A 17,735-nucleotide genomic window follows, 5' to 3' on the forward strand; every position below is an offset into this window, starting at 1 on the left:
CAGGCAGAAACCCATGAGAGACATGAAGCGACCCCAGAGATGGGGGGACATGGCAACAGAGACGGACACCACAACCATGTGGTGGGTGAGGCTTAAGCCCGGCATCCTTAACAAAGAACCAGCCGCAGCAAGGCGTGTGAAGACACACCGGACAGTGAGCTGGAGAAGGGCGGAGTGCCCAGAAACGTACCGAGGAGGAAATGCTACACCTGCATGTGCAACTCATTTTAGACTACTTATTTCATTTAATATTTTCTTTGATTCTCAAAACAACTTTGAGAAGTAGCTAGCATTTATTTTTCCCATTTTTAAGATGATAAAGCTTTGGAGGATGAAGGTACACAGCCAGAAAAAGGTATAACTGAGACTTTTTAATAATTTTATTATATTTCTTACTGATAATTCCCAAAGCAATGTGTCGATTCCCTGAGATGTTTTTTATGTTATTCAATGCCTACATATCAGTGGGTATTTAATAGCTTTTATACTCCTGATTAGAACAATTTTAAGAACCATACTATAGAAAATGCCTATTAGATATTGTACAGAGAACAAAGCCTATTTTTGTCTCCCTCATTTACTAAAGGGGAAAACTCAATTGATAGAATCAAATTCAAATGTTGCCGTATGGAATTTTCAAATGAACTACACGTTTCTTAATGAAAATAACAATAGTACTTAGCTCATAGGTCAGTTGTGAAGGTTTAATGAAATCAATTATATTCTTGATTTTATTTATATATATATAAATATATATATATAGCTTAATCTAATACCTGGAATATAGAATGCACTCAATGAATATCAGTTACATTATTTATACTATTAGTATTATCTGCAATAATTTATATCTTATATATTATAAAGATTATAATTAATTATAAATTTATTGGCAGTACTGTAGATCTCAGGTCTCCTATGAATATTTGAATACACATTTTGAAACTATTTTAAACCCTGACTGAGGTAATTTGCTGTACAAGAAATTACCAGGAATGGGACCTCATCAAAATTAAAAACTTTTGTGCATCAAAGGACTTTATCATGAATGTAAAAAGACAGCCTACTCAATGGGAGAGAATATTTGGAAACCACATATCTGATAAAGGTTTATATGCAGATATATAAAGAAATCCTACAACTCAACAATAAAAAGACAAGCAACCCAGTTAAAAATGCACAAACACTTGAATAGACATTTCTCAAAAAAGGATATACAAATGGCTAGGAAGCACATGACGAGAGGCTCAGTATCATGAGCTATTAGAGAAATGCAAATCAAAACCGTGATGAGATACCATCTCACACCCACAAAAATGGCTACTATTAAAAAAAAATAGAAAATTACAAGTATTGGAGAGGATGTAGAGACATAGCCACACTCATTCATTTGGTGGTGGGAATGTAAAATGGTACAATTGCTGTGCCAGACAAGTTGGCAGTTCCTTGGAAAGCTACATATATGACTGGCAATCCCTCCACTAGTTACATACCCAAAAGAATTGAAAGCAGGGACCTGAGCATATATCTGCACACTGATGTTTATTTTGACATTATTCACAATTACCAAAAAATGGAAGCAACTCTAGTGTCCATCAGCGGATGAATGGTAAACAAAAATGTGGTTTACCTATACAAAGGAATATGAGTTAGCTCTAAAAAGGAATGAAGTTCTGGTTCATGCAACAATATAGATGAACTTTGAAGACATTATGTTGAGTGAAATAAGTGAGACACAAAAGGACAAATATTGTCTGATTTCACTGATAGGAAATAATTAGAAAAAGCAAACTCATTGAGTTAGAATCTAGAATATAGATTACCAGGGGCTAGGTTGGGATAGTGAATGGAGAATTAATGCTTAATTTGTAAAATTTCTATTTGGGTTGATTGTAAGGTTCTGGAAATGCATGGTGATGGTGGTAGCACATCATGTGTGTGACTAACAGGCCTGAATTATATATGCGAATGCAGCTAAAAGGGGAAATTTTAGGCTGTATATATGTTACTAGAATAAAAATGAAAAGATAAAAGATAGGAATGTACAACACAGAGAACCCTATTACGAACGATGGAGTATAGTTATTAGTGCAATTATAAAAATGTCCTTTAGTGAATCGTAACAAATAAGCCACACTAATGCAAGGTGTTAGTAATAGTGTAGTATATTGGGAAAAACATCCTAATTTAAACTATGGACTATAGTGATACTAAAATTAGTATTTCATCAGTTGTAACAAAGGTCCCACACTAATGTAGATAGTTGATATTTGGAGGGTACACTGGAATGCTGTACTTTTTACATGATTTTTCTATAAGCCTACACCTTCCCTAATTTAAAAAAAATAAAGAAAAGAAACAACATGGTGTTTCTCTGAAGTAATTTTGGGATTTAGATGATGAAATCTTAATAGAATCTCTTTTCTTTTTATAGGTGTGCTTCATCAGATATTTTACAGGTATTTACCAAATTAACACTAACAAATTATTTTGAAGACACAACACATAATGCAACATTATAAACTAAAGAAATGTTATAGTTATGTATGTATTTGCTGTATTTATCAACAGCAGTTAGGACTGCCCGTCTGTACCCTGCCTCATGTTTCTAAGTAGAGGGAATTTATTGTGGTGGGACATCCATTTGAATCCTCTGGCTCACGCCTCCAAATTACGAGATTGGTGAGTTATAAGAACCTATGCGTGATGGCCTAACTCCTTCCCTCCTCTTTCTCAGTTCTGCTCCTCGCGCCATTGCTTTCACCAGCAACCTCTGCCCTGAGGAGACCTGCAGTCCTCCCAGTGCCCAGGGGCTGGGTGAGGGTGGTCAGGGGGTTAAGTGTTGGGAAAGCCACATTCTCCCAGAGCTCCTTTTGCCTCACTCCTTGGATATTGTCAATTGTTTCTGAACCCGGCTAGAGATGAGGGGTGCTATTTGGGAGGATCCTAAGTTTCTAAAAAAAAAAACATTTTGTTCATATTATTTAATGCTTTTGGGAGGAAATATCACACAAAAATGCTTACCAATGATGTAATTTCAATATGTGGACCCATATAGAAAATCAACCAATAAAAGCAATGTAGTCTTTACCCTTAAGGATAGTTTTTATATTACTACCTCATGAAATGAAACAGGTATATGTGTATATTATGTGTTTTGCTCAAGTGCAGACAAACACTAAAATGTACTATATAATTTGATTAATAGCGTGAAACAGTCTTTTCTCATATCCAACCAAATGTCTGACCACATAAAAATTATGTATCAGTAATTAAGTTATATCATGTATATAAATGAGTTATTACGCAAAAATAAATTGTAAGCTATTATTTTTGTTATAATTATTCCAAATCTAACACCTCACTCTATTCACATCTGAGCATTTAGTACATCAGGCATAAATTGGTTATATAGGACATAGCAGTGGCCATCTACTTTTCCAATTCTAGAATAATTTTTATCAAGTAAATTTTGTTATGTTATTCTTGAATTCCAACTAGGAGTCTTTAACAGACAGGAAAATCAATGTCATTTCCTCAACAGCAAATTATATTCTACTTCTGTACATTATCACATTTTCCTTGGAGTTGATAAATAAAAAAATACCGATGGCCATTTAACTTAGCAGGATTTACTTAAATGAAATTCCAGAAAGAACTTAACTCTTAAAATAATTGATTTTTCTCTACATCAGATGAAATATGTGCAATAGAGTAAATGAAAGTCTTTTAAACAAAAGTAATTTTCTGTTCATTAAAGGAAACATAAAATGCACTACAGGATTGAATTATCCAAACCTCTGGAAAAAAATTACTTGCAGATTCTTAAGTTATTTTTAAAGCAGGAAGCTTAACAGTAGAACAGTGTTCAGAGAATTTCCCAACCTGATATGCATTTGTATGAAGAAAATTTAAAGCACATAATTATTATACCATATTTTTGTTATATACAAAAATGCAGTAAAGTTGCTGAAAATATGCAATTTTTAAAAATGACACCTCTAATGACAGGCAGCAGCAACATGGAAACCGAGAAAAAAATCCATACTGACTTCGCACCACCGTTCAACTCCTATTGACAGTTGTCACTCAAAGGTGATATCACATAAAAGCTTTCCAATCTATGGCTTAAGTTTCCACAGTAGGGCAAAAGTCTATTACCTTTTATCCCACCTCTCAGACATCTATTCTCTTCTCTTCATGTTTGCAAGCCACTGACAGTTTCTTCTGGGCAAAATGTTTTTTACTCAGGTTGGTTCTTGTTATCATCCCATGCTCAAGCCTTCTTCTTAAAATTAATCAATTGTATCTAGTGATATGCAAGTTGTTTATGTTTTTCTTAAAGTTAATTGTTACCACGTAACTTCATTTAATTATCTTTATCTTCGCCGGTTTAACTAAATTTTTCATAGCTGAAACCTTACTGTAATTTAAGTTGTGTGTTTTAAATTTAACATTGATATATATTAATGTTTGTTTAAATAGTCTTAAAATCCAGGAGTAAAAGACTACTTGTGGAATCTATAAACATTACCCATAATTAACCTAAAAAAATTGAATTTACACGCTTGAGTCTCCATTACTCTATTCCAAAGAAGTAGGGTGAAAGCGAAAATAAATATGTTTACCTTAATATCACTCTCCTCATATGATGAGAAATCACTAGGTTCTGTTTAATACTTCACCAAACGTTATGCCTGTATCTTGTCACTTGTAGACACAATCTAGGATAAAGGGAACAGTAATAGTCTCTTCAAATAGCTCATCAGAAATCAATCCAGTCAAAGATATAGAGAGGGGTGTATCGTATTAGAGGAAAGTAATTAACATCATAACTTTGTGTTTGGGCAGTTGCCTAAGAACAGTGATTTCCAATCCATTTGGGTCATTTTGTTTCAGCATCTGCCAATTATTTTAGCACATGGGGTGGGGTGTTGTAATGATATGGTCAAAGCAAGTCATTCTCCAAACATAAATGAATTACATTAAATGTACATAAATGAATTACATTAAATTCGACTCTTCTTAGGTGCTTGAGTCATTCCCTTTGCCTAGTTTTCCCTGTCCTCCCTCGACTTCACAAACCTACTCATCCTTGACTATTCAGGGCAGCTGTTAATCCCGTCATGAATCCCGTCCTTTTTTTAACCTACCTATTAGAGGATTGAATCGAATTACACTCAGAATTTCTTTTTAAATGACATCTTCATTGAGATACAATTCACATGCTATAAAGTTCACTTACCTAAATCATACTATTCAGTGGTTTTTCATATATTTGCATTGATTACCACTATCTAATTCTAGAACATTTTTATCAGCCTCCACACCCATTGTTATTCACTCTTCATTCGCTCCTCCTCCTCAGCCATAGGCAATCACTGGTCACTAAACTATTTTCTGTCTCTATAAATTTGCCTGTTCTGGACATTTCCTACGAAGGTAATCATACGCTATGTGGACTTTTGTTTCTGACTACTTTCGCTTAGCATAGTATTTTCAAAGTTCATCCACATTGAAGCATGTATCAGCACTTCATTCTTTTTTATGGCCAAATAATATTCCATTGTATGGCTATACTACATTTTGTTTATCCATGTATCTGTGATGGTCACTTGGGTTTTTTCTACTTTGGGGTTATTTTGAATAATTCTGCTATTAACATTCATATACAAATTTTGACATGGGCATATGTTTTCACTTCTCTTAGGGTTACACCCCAGAGTGGATTTTCTGGGTAGAATGATAACGCTGATTAACTTTTTGTTCTCTGAAGTGGATGCACCATTTTATGTCCCTACCAACTGTGTGTGATGGTTCCAATTTCCCCCCATCCTTGCCAACACTTGCTATTGACCATCTTTTTTATACAGTGAAGTGATATCTCATTGTGCCTTTGGCTTGTATTTCCTTAATGACTAATGATGTTGAGCATGGTTTTTGTGTAATTTCTAGAGTTTCTTAAATGTGGGGCCCAAATATTATTTATTTACTCTCTCCAGGGCCACATACAAGGTTATACATAGTGAGAACTCAATAATGTTTATGAAAGGGATGAATGCATATTTGATTTTTAACAGTACTGTGCTTTGGACTCCTCATAAGGAAGGTCATGAGGACCTAATGTCTATTAAATATTCTCAAAAACATTGAGACACATTGTGTGCAGACCCATTGATGGATATATATGAATGTGAGAAATACGGACTCTTAAAACCTGTTTTTAAAACCAGCAAAATATCTGTTTATTAATGGGAGTGTACATAGTATATATTTTTTTCCTTAGAAATCAATTTTAGACAAGTGGCATTTCAGGGTTCTTTGTGGGGACAAAGTTGAACTCAAATTAGGTTGTAACCGTATTTCAGCCAAGTTGATTACAGGGCTAGAAAACTTAGAGTTGGTTTTTGTGGAAGGCAGCTGCAGATATGGATCTGGCACAAGAGCCTGTCTGCTGAAATTAGAGATGGATGAGAGATATGGGTTTATTTCTCAGGGTATGTTCCTTCCTGGATGTCAGATGCCATTTGTCACACTACAGATTTTGCTGTCCATCAGGATATAAGTAAAAAGGTATTTATGAGCTTAAGGATTCTTCTCCAAACAAGCATTTTATCCAAAGGAGCAGTCTCAATTCCTCTGTGAGGTTTAGAAAGTTGGAAAAAGCACAACAGTTTGTGCACCATGAAATCCTGTAGGTTAGTTCTGTATCTCAGCGACTTTCATACTTTGGAACTTATACTAATTCAATTATTCTTCCAGAATTATTTCCATAAGTCCCTGTATTCATGGGCTAAGTCCAACCCAAATGACTGAAAATTACCTAAGGTGGCAAATTTACTATCAGTAAAAAATTGAGAAACTGGGAGAATCAATTTTTCGGAGTTGCCTGTGAGAGTTTAGTCTGACAATATGTTTCCAAAGGCTGAAAAATGGACCTACCTAACAAGACAGGAAGTATATTTTTAGAATTATAAGTTTAAAAAATAATTAGGCAAATGGGCAGTAGGCAAAGATTTATGAACATAGATGTTCATTATAGGATTGTTCATAATAGAGAAAAACCTATAAACAACCTAACTGGTCAGCAGTGGGGGTTGATTTTAATAGATTATGGCACATGTACCTCGCACATGATAGGATATTATACAGGCATTAAAAGTAATTTTGTAGAAGATGAATAGTATAGGCATTTTCAGGATAAATCAAGTGGAAAAGCACATTATAAAAATATTGTAGATTACAATCTTCTCTCTATATAGGTATATATGTAATTATATTTTATGTATATATGCAAAGAGGAAAAGACTTTGGTGACAGAACATCAGGCTTTTATATTCTTATTTGTGCTCTTTGGTATTTCCTACATTGCAGTAGGAAATTATTCAGCGATACATTACTATTAAATAATATATTGCTTTAAGAAAAGAATTGCTGGAGAAGTACCATGTATGTAAGAAGCCCAGATGCCAGGAGACAGTATTTTAAATGGGACTGGTTCTCATGGAGTTTGATGACATAAGAGATGGATGCACACAGAGCAAATTACGTTTTGGGACTACCTTTACCTCTTGCTTCTGGTTGAGTAGCCTTCCTGGCCTCTCTCAGTCCTGGCCTGGCTCCTGCCTGTGGGAAAAGGAGCTATAGGAAGACTGGCTCTGACCCTCCTGGACTTCTCTCTCTCTTTATGGAGGTGCTCATCCTTAGGACACATTCTCAGCTCCTCTTTGTGGTGATCTTTCTGGAGCTGTCTGGCTGACCCCTGTGGGGTTTCTTCAGGGATTAAAATTGGTGGGCAAAAGTGGCTAATCCACTGCAAAGCTTTAGAGAGCCACAATTCTATTCACATCCTCAAATCCAGACATATTCAGTAGTAAATCTGATTCTTAGAATCTATGTCTGTTTGCCTCTTACATCTTTACAACAGCTGGTTCTTAATTTGGATGAGAAAGAAAGGTGTGTTATTTAAACTTTGGGTTAAGGTTTAAAAATTACTGCCTAACACAAGCTCTTGAAGATGTTTCCCTACATTTTCTTCTAGGAGATTTATGGTTGTCACTATTATATTAAGGTCCTTGATCCATTTTGAGTTAATTTTTGTATAAGGTGTGAGATAAGGGTCATCTTTTTTTCTTTTGGATATGGATATCCAGTTTTCCCGACACCATTCATTGAATAGACTGTTCTGGCCCAACTGAGCGGGTTTGACCACCTTGTCAAAAATCACTTGGTTGTAGAGGTGAGGGTCTATTTCTGAGTTCTTGATGAGGTTCCATTGGTCAATGCGTCTGTCTTTATGCTAGTACCATGGTGTTTTTACCACTGTAGCTAAGTAAAATGTTTTAAAGTCAAGAAATAAGAGTCCTCCAACTTCATTCTTCTTTTTAAAGACATTTTTGGCTATTTGGCTATTAACCTTCCAAAAAATTTTGATAGATGAATTTTCTATTTCTGCATAAAAGGCTGTTGGGATTTTCATTGGGATTGTGTTGACTCGTTCAATAAGTTTGGGGTAGAATTGACATCTTAATGATATTTACTTTTCCAATACATGAACCAGAATGCCCTTCCTCTTATTGAAGCTTCTTTGATTCCTTTTAGCAATGTTTTGTAGTTTTCTGAATATAGGTCCTTTATGTCCTTAGTTAAGTTTATTCCTAAATATTTGATTGTTTTAGTCACTATTATAACTGGAATTTTCCCCCTGATTTCCTCCTCAGTTTGCACATCAGTAGTGTATAGAAATGCTATTGATTTTTGCATATTAATCTTGCATCCTCCCCACTTTTGGACTCAGCAATTAATTCTAGTAGCTTTCTTGTGGATTTTTCAGGAATTTTTAAACACAGGATCATATCATCAGCAAATAGAGAAAGTTTTATTTTTTTCCTTTCCTATTTGGGTGCCTTTAATTTCTTTTTTCTAGCCTAATTGCTCTCGCTAGAACTTAGAGCACAATTTTAATAATAATGGTGAGAGTGGGCATCCTTGTCTTGTTCCTTGAATTGGCAGAAAATCTTTCAGCCTTTGACCTTTGAATACAATGCTAGCTGTAGGATTTCTATATACACACCTCACCATACTGAGAAAACTTCCTTCTATTCCTATCTGTTGGAACATTTTTATCAATGCCTTTCCGCATCAGTTGAGAGGATCGTGTAATTTTTCTTCTTCAATTTATCAATGTGGTTTATTACACTAATTGTTTTTCTTGTGTTGAACCACCCTAGCATACCTAAGATAAAACCCACTTGATTATGGTGTTTAATTGTTTTAACTTGCTTTTGGATTAGGTTTGCATGTATTTTGTTGAGAATTTTTGCATCTATATTCATTAGAGATATTGGTCTGCCATTTTCTTTTTACATAGTTATCTCTATCTGGTTTGGGTTTTAGGATGATGTTGGCTTCATAAAATGAGTTTGGTAGCATTCTTTCCCGGTCAATGCTTTGGAAGAACTTGAGAAAGATTGGCATTAGATCATCTTCAAAAGGTTGGTAGAGTTCACCTGTCAAGCTATCTGGTTCTGGCCTTTTCATCTTTGGAAGGTTTTTTATAACTGTTTCAAACTCCTTACTTGTGATTAGTTTGTTGAGATCTTCTATTTCTTCTAGAGTCAGAGTAGGTGGTTCATGTGTTTCTAGGAATTTGTCTATCTTGTGTATATTGTCTACGTTGTCTAGTTTTTTGGCTTATAGTTGTTCATGATCTCTCTTATTTCTGCAGGGTCAGTGGTAACGTCCCTCCTCTCATTTCTGGTTTTATTTATTTGCATCTTCTTTTTTCTTTGTTAGTCTAGCTAAGGGATGACCGATTTTGTTGATCTTCTCAAAGAACCAAGTTATGGTTTCGCTGATTCTCTCTATTGTTTTTTTGTTTCAATTTCATTTATTTCTGCTCTGATCTTTACTATTTCTTTCCTCGGGTTTAGTTTGAGATTAGTTTGCTGTTCTTTTTCTAGTTCCTTCAAGTGTGCAGTTATTATTAATAATAGATCTTTGATTTTAACTCTTCCTTCTTTTTAAATTAAGCATTAAAGGCTACAAATTTCCCTCTCAGCACTGCCTTTGCAGTGTCCCATAGGTTTTGGTATATTGTGTTCTCATTTTCATTTGTCCCAAGATATTTGCTGAATTCTCTTGCAATTTCTTCGTTGGCCTACTGATTATTTGAGTGTGTTGTTTAATCTCCATATATTTATGAATTGTCCCTTTTTCCATGCATTATTGATTTCCAGCTTCATTTCATTATGATTAGAGAAAGCGCTTTGTATAATTTCAATCTCTTTAAATTTATTGAGACTTGTCTTGTGACCCAGCATGTGGTCTGTCTTGGAGAAGGATTCATAAGCTCTTGAAAGGACTGCATACCCTGCTGTTTTGGAGTGAAATTCTCTAAAGATATCTGTTAGGTCTAGTTAATTTATCATATTATTCAAGCTCTGCATTTCTTTATTTATTCTCTGTCCAGATGTTCTATGTAATACTGAGAGTGGTGTATTGAAGTCTCCAACTATTATTGTAGAGACAAAAAATATGAAATGCTTCACAAATTTGCATATCATCTTTGCACACAGGCCATGCTAATCTTCTCTTTGCTGTCCCAATTTTAGTATCTTTGCTGCCAAAGTGGGTACTCTGGGTTTTTTTTGGTGTGGGGGGAGTGTTTGTTTGGGTCTTTTTCAGTCACCTAGTTTGCGTTTCTTCGTTTTGGCAGCCCTAGGAACCTAAGACAGTCCCTTAGAAGTGTGAGAGCTTGACCAAAGCATTCAACCCCAGAGGGCCTCAGTTTCTTGACCTGTAAAATGGAAATAACATTTGTAAACACTTGAGCCCATTATTAAAACAAAGAATATCCAGGGAAGCAGATCCTTCTTTTGTGCTCCATACCTTGTTGTTTAAACTCCAGACTAGATCTGTCTGGTTCATTGCTGGGGTTAGAACTGTTCATTTTAATGATCTTCATAAAAGGAGGAGCGAATGCAACAACCAATTCAACCAGATTAAAGCAGAGTAATAAGTAAATACAAAGCAAGACATTACAGAAATCCTCCTGAATCAGAGTCTGAATTTTTGGAGTTGAAATATCCTCTGTTTAAAATAATCTACAGAAAGACCAGATGCTTCTTGGAAAGCATAGAGCAAGAAAACACTCACTTTGGACCACCAAGGACACAATGATTTTTTAATTAAGCTCATCAACCTCTGCATCTGATCTCCTTGAGGCAGGAAAGAGAAGCTGCTGCCGACACTAAGCTGTGACATAATGTGGTTGTGAACAGAGCTAAGGAATGTAGGTACCAGGTTCACCTGAAATCATTTCATGTTGGACTTTCCTTTCCATTGGAAATAACTAGGAGACACCCCACTCACAGTACTAAGACATAGTTATAGCTCAGGAAATACAGTTGTTATTGTTGATGTTATTCTAAATAGTATTTTTTTCATTCACTTCTTAAAAAGATTTATCCCACACTTCCCCAGATGGTTCTCTCATCTGTCTGCTCATTGTTTCCTTGCCTTCTCCAGGAGTCACCAGGAACCAAACCCAGGACCTCCCACATGGTAGGCGGGCACCCAACTGGTTGAACCATATCCACTTCCCCTAATTAGTATTTTAAGGAGGTTAAATGTTTGTTTGATATAGCATTTGTCACACAGCAAAGACGTGAAGGATCTAATATTAGAATGAGGCCCATCTGCCATCCAAACCTACATGTTGTGAAATAATAGAAAAATTGGATTATATATATTCTAATTCTTACTGTAGGGTTAAAGCCAAAAAGCACCAGTTAGATGAAGGACCAATTTAAAATATTATAGAATCAGCATTAGAGCATTTTTTTTTTAAAATCAGGCTTATGTCTTTGGAATTCATGTTACTCAAATTAAGCCAACAAAATATTTCTGAGAGATCTGCCAATTACATTTTTAATAGGTAAGAATCATTTTCAATTAGCACATTAATTGTTGGTATGGGCACTGCTAAAATATATAAAAATACTTTATTCCCATTGATAGATAAACTAGTCCCATGATATTAAGTTAATAATATTTACTTGCTGAGCAAACTTTGTTTATGCGACAGCGTAAAGTTAAATAAATCTAGTATCACTGCTTTAAAGTTAATTGAAGTCTATATTTTAAGACACTTCAAGAGAAATATAAATACAGAACATGAGCAGAAAAATCCTGTAGGTTTTTGTGAAAAAGTTCTGCTCCAGTGGCCAACAAAGTATAAATAACCTCATCACCTACTACCCAATACTTCTGTCCAATGGTTGGAACTTTAGCTGAGCACAGAATATTTTAACTTGGTGATGAAGTTTGTTGTTGTTGTTTTTCTGAGATGAAAGCATACCTCTGAGAATATGAATCACTAAGGGTAACATTAAATCTTGCAAAAAAGATTATATATGGTTCTGTGGAGGCTCAAGAGACTAACATTAGTTTTCCATATGAAGAAAGTTGCGGAAATTCTCATGGACACTTCCAATAAAGTAACACGGGCAAAGGAGAAAACACTGAGAGAAAATTAAAAGCAGGGATCTAGGTAGCGGTCTTCACTGCAATGCAAAAGTCCTACATTTTGACAAAAAATAAAAAATAAACAAAGAGAAAGATTATATGAGCCCACAGGGAAAAGCCAAGGTTTGGAGGCGTATGAAATTAAGAAACTGAGAAGGTTCTTTATTTTTTTTAATTTAATTTAATTTTTTGATTATCTCTTTTTTAAGTTAATAGAGCACACAAAACATTGCATTAGAAAACCTAAGAGGGCCCCTGCTTGCTCCCGGCCCCTCAGCCCACTCTCGGGAACCGGCGGCGAGCAGCGCCCCGGAGCATTGGGACCCCGACGGCACCAACGAGGCACCGGCGTGAGCGCCCCCCGCCGCCCGGCGGCCTGGCCCGGCCTTTCTGACAAGAGCTGTGAGAGGACTGCGATTGGATTACAGTCATGGTGCAAAAATCCCAGTCACCAGTGAGGGTGTATAAACACCCCTTTGAATTAATTGTGGCTGCCGATGACAGGACGTTTCTGTCTTGTCCTTTGATGCCAAGGTTGGTGGGTCGTGACCCCGTGAATGAATTCAAGGGTGAAGATGGGGCTATTCAGTTTGAGCGGCACTGCAGACTGATCACAGATGTCCCCACACTGCTGAAAAAGCTTGCCGGAGTTGACTATGTTTATTTTGTCCAGAAAAACTCACTGACTTCTTGGGAGCGCACTTTGCATATGGAGGCCCATCAGGAAACGTCTTCTGACCGGGTCGTCGTCCAGGAGCACTGCTGCTCCACCGTTCACCCTGAAAACGAAGACGGGTGGACCGGTTTTGGACAGTCTGCAAGTTTAGATATTAAATCTTTCTTCCGTTTTGGAAGCACAGTGGAAAAAATTGCAATGAAGCAATATCCTAGCAACATTAAAAAAAGAAAGGAGATGATCGAGTAGTATCTTCATCAGTGAGAAGAAGAAGGCATAACCTTCATGCCCTGCTGGGCTCCACCTTCCATCATGCCCTCCCCAGAGACGTCTTCATCATGCAAGAAACAAGCGGTGTCCATGGCTGCCTGTCACCCCAGATGCTGCCCTGGAGGAAGGACTGAGCTGTGAGGCCTTCAGTAACTCCAATGCAGTCCCTGAGCTGGTGGTGGGGACCCCTGATGACAAATTAGATGCAGACTACATCAAGAGATACCTTGGTGACTGGACTCCACAACAGCAGAGCTGCCTTATCAGACTTCCCCAGTGGCTCCAGGAAACTCACAAAGGTGAAAGTCCAAAGGTTGAGCACATTCTTTGGTTCTTGTGTGCTCAGGACTTTAATATTGACAAAGCCAAAGAGATAATGTGTCAGTCTTTGACGTCTTGACATCTGGAACCGTCCCCAGGTCCTTCAAGATTACTATGCAGGCAGCTGGCACCACCACGATAAAGACGGCCGGCCCCTCTGTGTGCTCAGGCTGGGGCAGATGGACACCAAAGGCGTGGTGCTGGCTCTGGGAGAGGAAGCCCTGCTGAGATATGTTCTCTCCATTAATGAAGAAGGCTTAAAACGATGTGAAGAAAATACGAAAGTCTTTGGTCAGCCTATCAGCTCGTGGACCTGCCTGGTGGCTCTGGAAGGACTGAACATGTGCCTCCAGTGGAGACCCAGGTCAAGGCCCTGCTTCGGCTCACTGAAGTAGTGGGAGCCAGCTATCCTGAAGCCCTGGGCCACCTGCTCATGCTGAGGGCTCCCAGGGTGTTTCCTGTCCCCTGGACACTGGTTAGTCCATTCACTGATGACCACACCAGAAGGAAATTCCTCATTTATGCAGGAAATGACTGTCGGGGTCCTGGAGGCCTGCTGGATTACATTGATAAAGAGATCATTCCAGATTTCCTGAGTGGAGAGCGCACATGTGATATGCCAGAGGGTGGACTGGTCCCCAAATCTCTGTACAAGACCACGGAGGAGCTGGAGAACAAAGACCTAAAGTTCTGGACCGAAACCATCTACCCATCTGCCAGTGTCTTCGAAGGAGTCCCGCACGAGACTCTCATTCAGATGATGGAAGCCTCTTCCGTGATCACTGGGGATTTTGACATGTGCAAAGGGGACAGTTGTCTTCAACATCTATCACTCCAAGAGGTCGCCGCAGCCTCCCAAGAAGGACTCCTTGGGAGCCCTCAGCATCACTTCTCCTGGAGGGAATAACACGCAGCTGATAGACAAAGCTGGGCAGCTGGGCAGCAACTACAGCATGGTGGAGTCACTGCTCATTTTGCAAGGAAGGAGAAAGCGTGCAGGGCTCACACGTGACATGGTGGCCAGGCTTCTACATCCTGCAGTGGAAGTTCCACAGCTTGCCGGCGTGCACTGCCACCAACCTGCCCCGGGTGGACGATGTCCTGGCCTCCCTGCAGGTGTCTTCTCTCAAGTGTAAAGTGATGTGCTATACAGAAGTGATCGGGTCCGAGGACTTCAGAGGCTCCATGGCCAGCCTGGAGCCCAGCCACGATGGGTTTTCCCAGCTGAGTGCCGCCGCCACCTGTTCCAGCCAGTCGCACTCCAGCTCCATGATTTCCAGGTTGTGCAGCCAAGCCTGTGTCCAGTGCGCCAGGGGACAGCCAGCACACTCCACCCTGCCCAGCGGTGACACTTGTGCAGCCTCCGCTCACCCTCTAGGTAGCAAAATAGCCATCCAAGTAGTCATTTTGATCCTGAAACTGTCTCAACAGGTAGTTTTAACTCTAACTAACCCTAACTTTAACTCTGTAGCCGTAATTTTTGTACACAGAGTGCACAGAATCAAACCAGAGCACAAGGGTTCTCTCCAAAGAAAAATAATTTATATCTCAATTAAGAGGTTGACCTTGTCTCAAATGCTGATGCAAAAATTTTCTTCAACGAACCCCACCCCTCGTTTCATCCTACCTTAGTGACTGGATTCTCACGTCAGCTGCCAGATGAGTCCCACCCCCTCTCTAAGAGAGCAGAAACCCCCAGCCTGCTTCCCACAGACTCTGGCCGCCCCCTGCTCTCTCTGCTGTCGCTTGAGACGTCCTGCTGGCCGAGTGGCAGCCCGCTGGGATCCTTTCCCCTGATCAGCCGCTGTCTCAGTCTTTCCATCTGAACGATTCGGAGGCAGCGTCTGGGAGCACCCAGCCCTGCCTCAGGTGCCCAGACCCCTCCATTGTTCTAAAGTGGGTCCTACTGGGTCAGGAAGGACTTGAGGAGACTCCTGAGGACCTCAGCAAACGTTGCTTTCCCTTTCTCCCTTTACAAATCTCCGTGCTCCTTTGCAGAGCGGGTGTTTTCCGTTCGCTTGGCTGGGGGGCTCGTCTTTTCTCTGCCGGTGGTGGTTCTGCCTGCAGCACGCCTGCTCTGAGCCCCTGGAGCTCTGCCGCCCCTCTGCTCCTTGGAGCAGCGAGTGATCAGAGCCCCTGCCAAAACAGAAGAGCATTTTGAAAACAGCCGCCGTTGCCAGTGTGAAGCTGTTGCACTGTGCGCTGTAGCCAAGCAGCCTCCCCACCGTGGACCGGGGGCGCGCACCTGTGTGTGGGTGGGTGGGTGGGTGGCATGGGTGCTGTTGGAGGGTGGGTCAAGTAGAAATTTAGTTCATGCAACAGGATTCCTCATAGAAGCAAATCAGAATAGGAGATTCTTTTGCCTTTCACAATTTTGCATTTTTCTTTTGGTTATGAGTTACAAAGACGGCTCTACCTTCCATGGGCCCTCATTGCAGCTTGTTGCGGGGAAAGCAGGTCATGAGCAGATCTGTCCTGGAGGCAGTGGCGTCCGTGGTGGAGACGTGCGATGTGTGCTGTGTGACAGAGGCTGTCTTTCAGCGATGTGTGCCAAGCCCCAGACAACCTCACCAGGGTGTGGGATGGGCACGCAGGTCCTCGGCCACGTGGTAGAAAAACCACCTTCAGGGATCCGCTGGGGGCCTTGCGAAGGAGAGCTGCGTGGCGGGGTGTGCGTCCCACGTGGGGGTGTGGGAGGGCTGGGGAGAACCGAGCAGGCGGCTGAGAAAGCCAGCCCCTCGGCGCAGTCTGCCGTGCGCTCCACGGCCAGCCCCGCGCTCTGCCGCCCGGAGCCGCTTCCCGGGCCACGGCTCCGTATTTCCTCTGGAAGGATGAGCTCTTCTTTGGCACCTGAAGCCTTGTTTCCAGGACGCACGATAGGGTGATTTAATGCATTTGTGCTGCTTCCAGTCAGTGCTTCTTGTTTCCCAATTATAAGGACCTGAAGAGGGCCCCTTCTTTTCTTTCTTTCTCTCTTTCTCTGTGTCTCAGATGGTGACCTTGCTAACAGCTGCAAAGAAAACACTCAACACCCACATCTGCCCAGAGATGTTTGTGGAACTATTTGAATCGCAGCCATTCCCCATCCCCACTCTGAAGATCTGTTTTTTTAAATTGATTCAAAAGTGGCACCGTTTTATCCCCAAAGAGTTGAATACGTCTTTAAGAGTTCAAAGCACGCTACTGCACAAAGGCTTACAGGGTTTACTCATGAGTAACACAACACCTAAGTCTCCCTGTAAGGAAAGTTGGGGGCATATATAATTTGATTTTGCAGTTTGCCTTACGTCTCTTTACTTTCAGTACCCTACCACTCTTTAAAATGCTGCTGTCATTGCCCCTTCCTCTCAGCACTGATGATCTTTGCTTTTCCCCTTCTTTTACTGGTGTCCTCATTCACCTCATTCACTTTCCTTTCTAAATCCATTATTTGCATGTCAAATTCTGTAATTGTTTTGCAAACATATTACCTCATTCTTGGTAGTACAATACTGATAGTCTTTAAAATATTTTTTTATTGTTATCAATAATAAATGTGAACTGTTTAAAGAAAAAAAAAGTAAGAGGTTCCCATATACCCCACTCCCCAACCCTCCACCCCCATCATTTTTTAATTGTATTTTTGAAGATACATAAATCACACAAAATGTTACATTAAAAATATAAGAGGTACCATATACCCCACACACCCCCACACCCCACTCCTCCCACATCAACAACCTCTTTCATCATTATGGCACATTCATTGCATTTGGTAAAAACATTTTGGAGTACTGCTGTACCACATGGATTATAGTTTATATTGTAGATTACACTCTCTCCCAGTACATTTAGTAGGTTATAGCAGGATATATAATGTCCATCATCTGCCCCTGCAATATCATTTATTGCAACTCCAAGTGGCAAAAATGTCCTCACATCACATTTCTTCTTCCCTGTC

At 39.5% G+C, this 17,735-nt stretch overlaps 1 non-coding gene and 1 pseudogene across 1 annotated transcript; one reads left to right on the forward strand and one right to left on the reverse strand.

Annotated features, from left to right (window-relative positions):
• Window positions 1–10,530: 10,530 nt before the first annotated feature.
• LOC111766508 (U6 spliceosomal RNA) lies at window positions 10,531–10,633 on the reverse strand. Its single transcript, XR_009180335.1, has one exon. It is a non-coding gene; the product is annotated as a U6 spliceosomal RNA (small nuclear RNA).
• A 2,325-nt stretch (window positions 10,634–12,958) lies between these two features.
• LOC101425439 (SEC14-like protein 1 pseudogene) lies at window positions 12,959–15,922 on the forward strand (annotated as a pseudogene).
• The last annotated feature ends 1,813 nt before the right edge of the window (window positions 15,923–17,735 follow it).

Source organism: Dasypus novemcinctus, chromosome 13, assembly GCF_030445035.2.
Source record: "Dasypus novemcinctus isolate mDasNov1 chromosome 13, mDasNov1.1.hap2, whole genome shotgun sequence".
NCBI classification, from domain to species: Eukaryota; Metazoa; Chordata; class Mammalia; order Cingulata; family Dasypodidae; genus Dasypus; species Dasypus novemcinctus.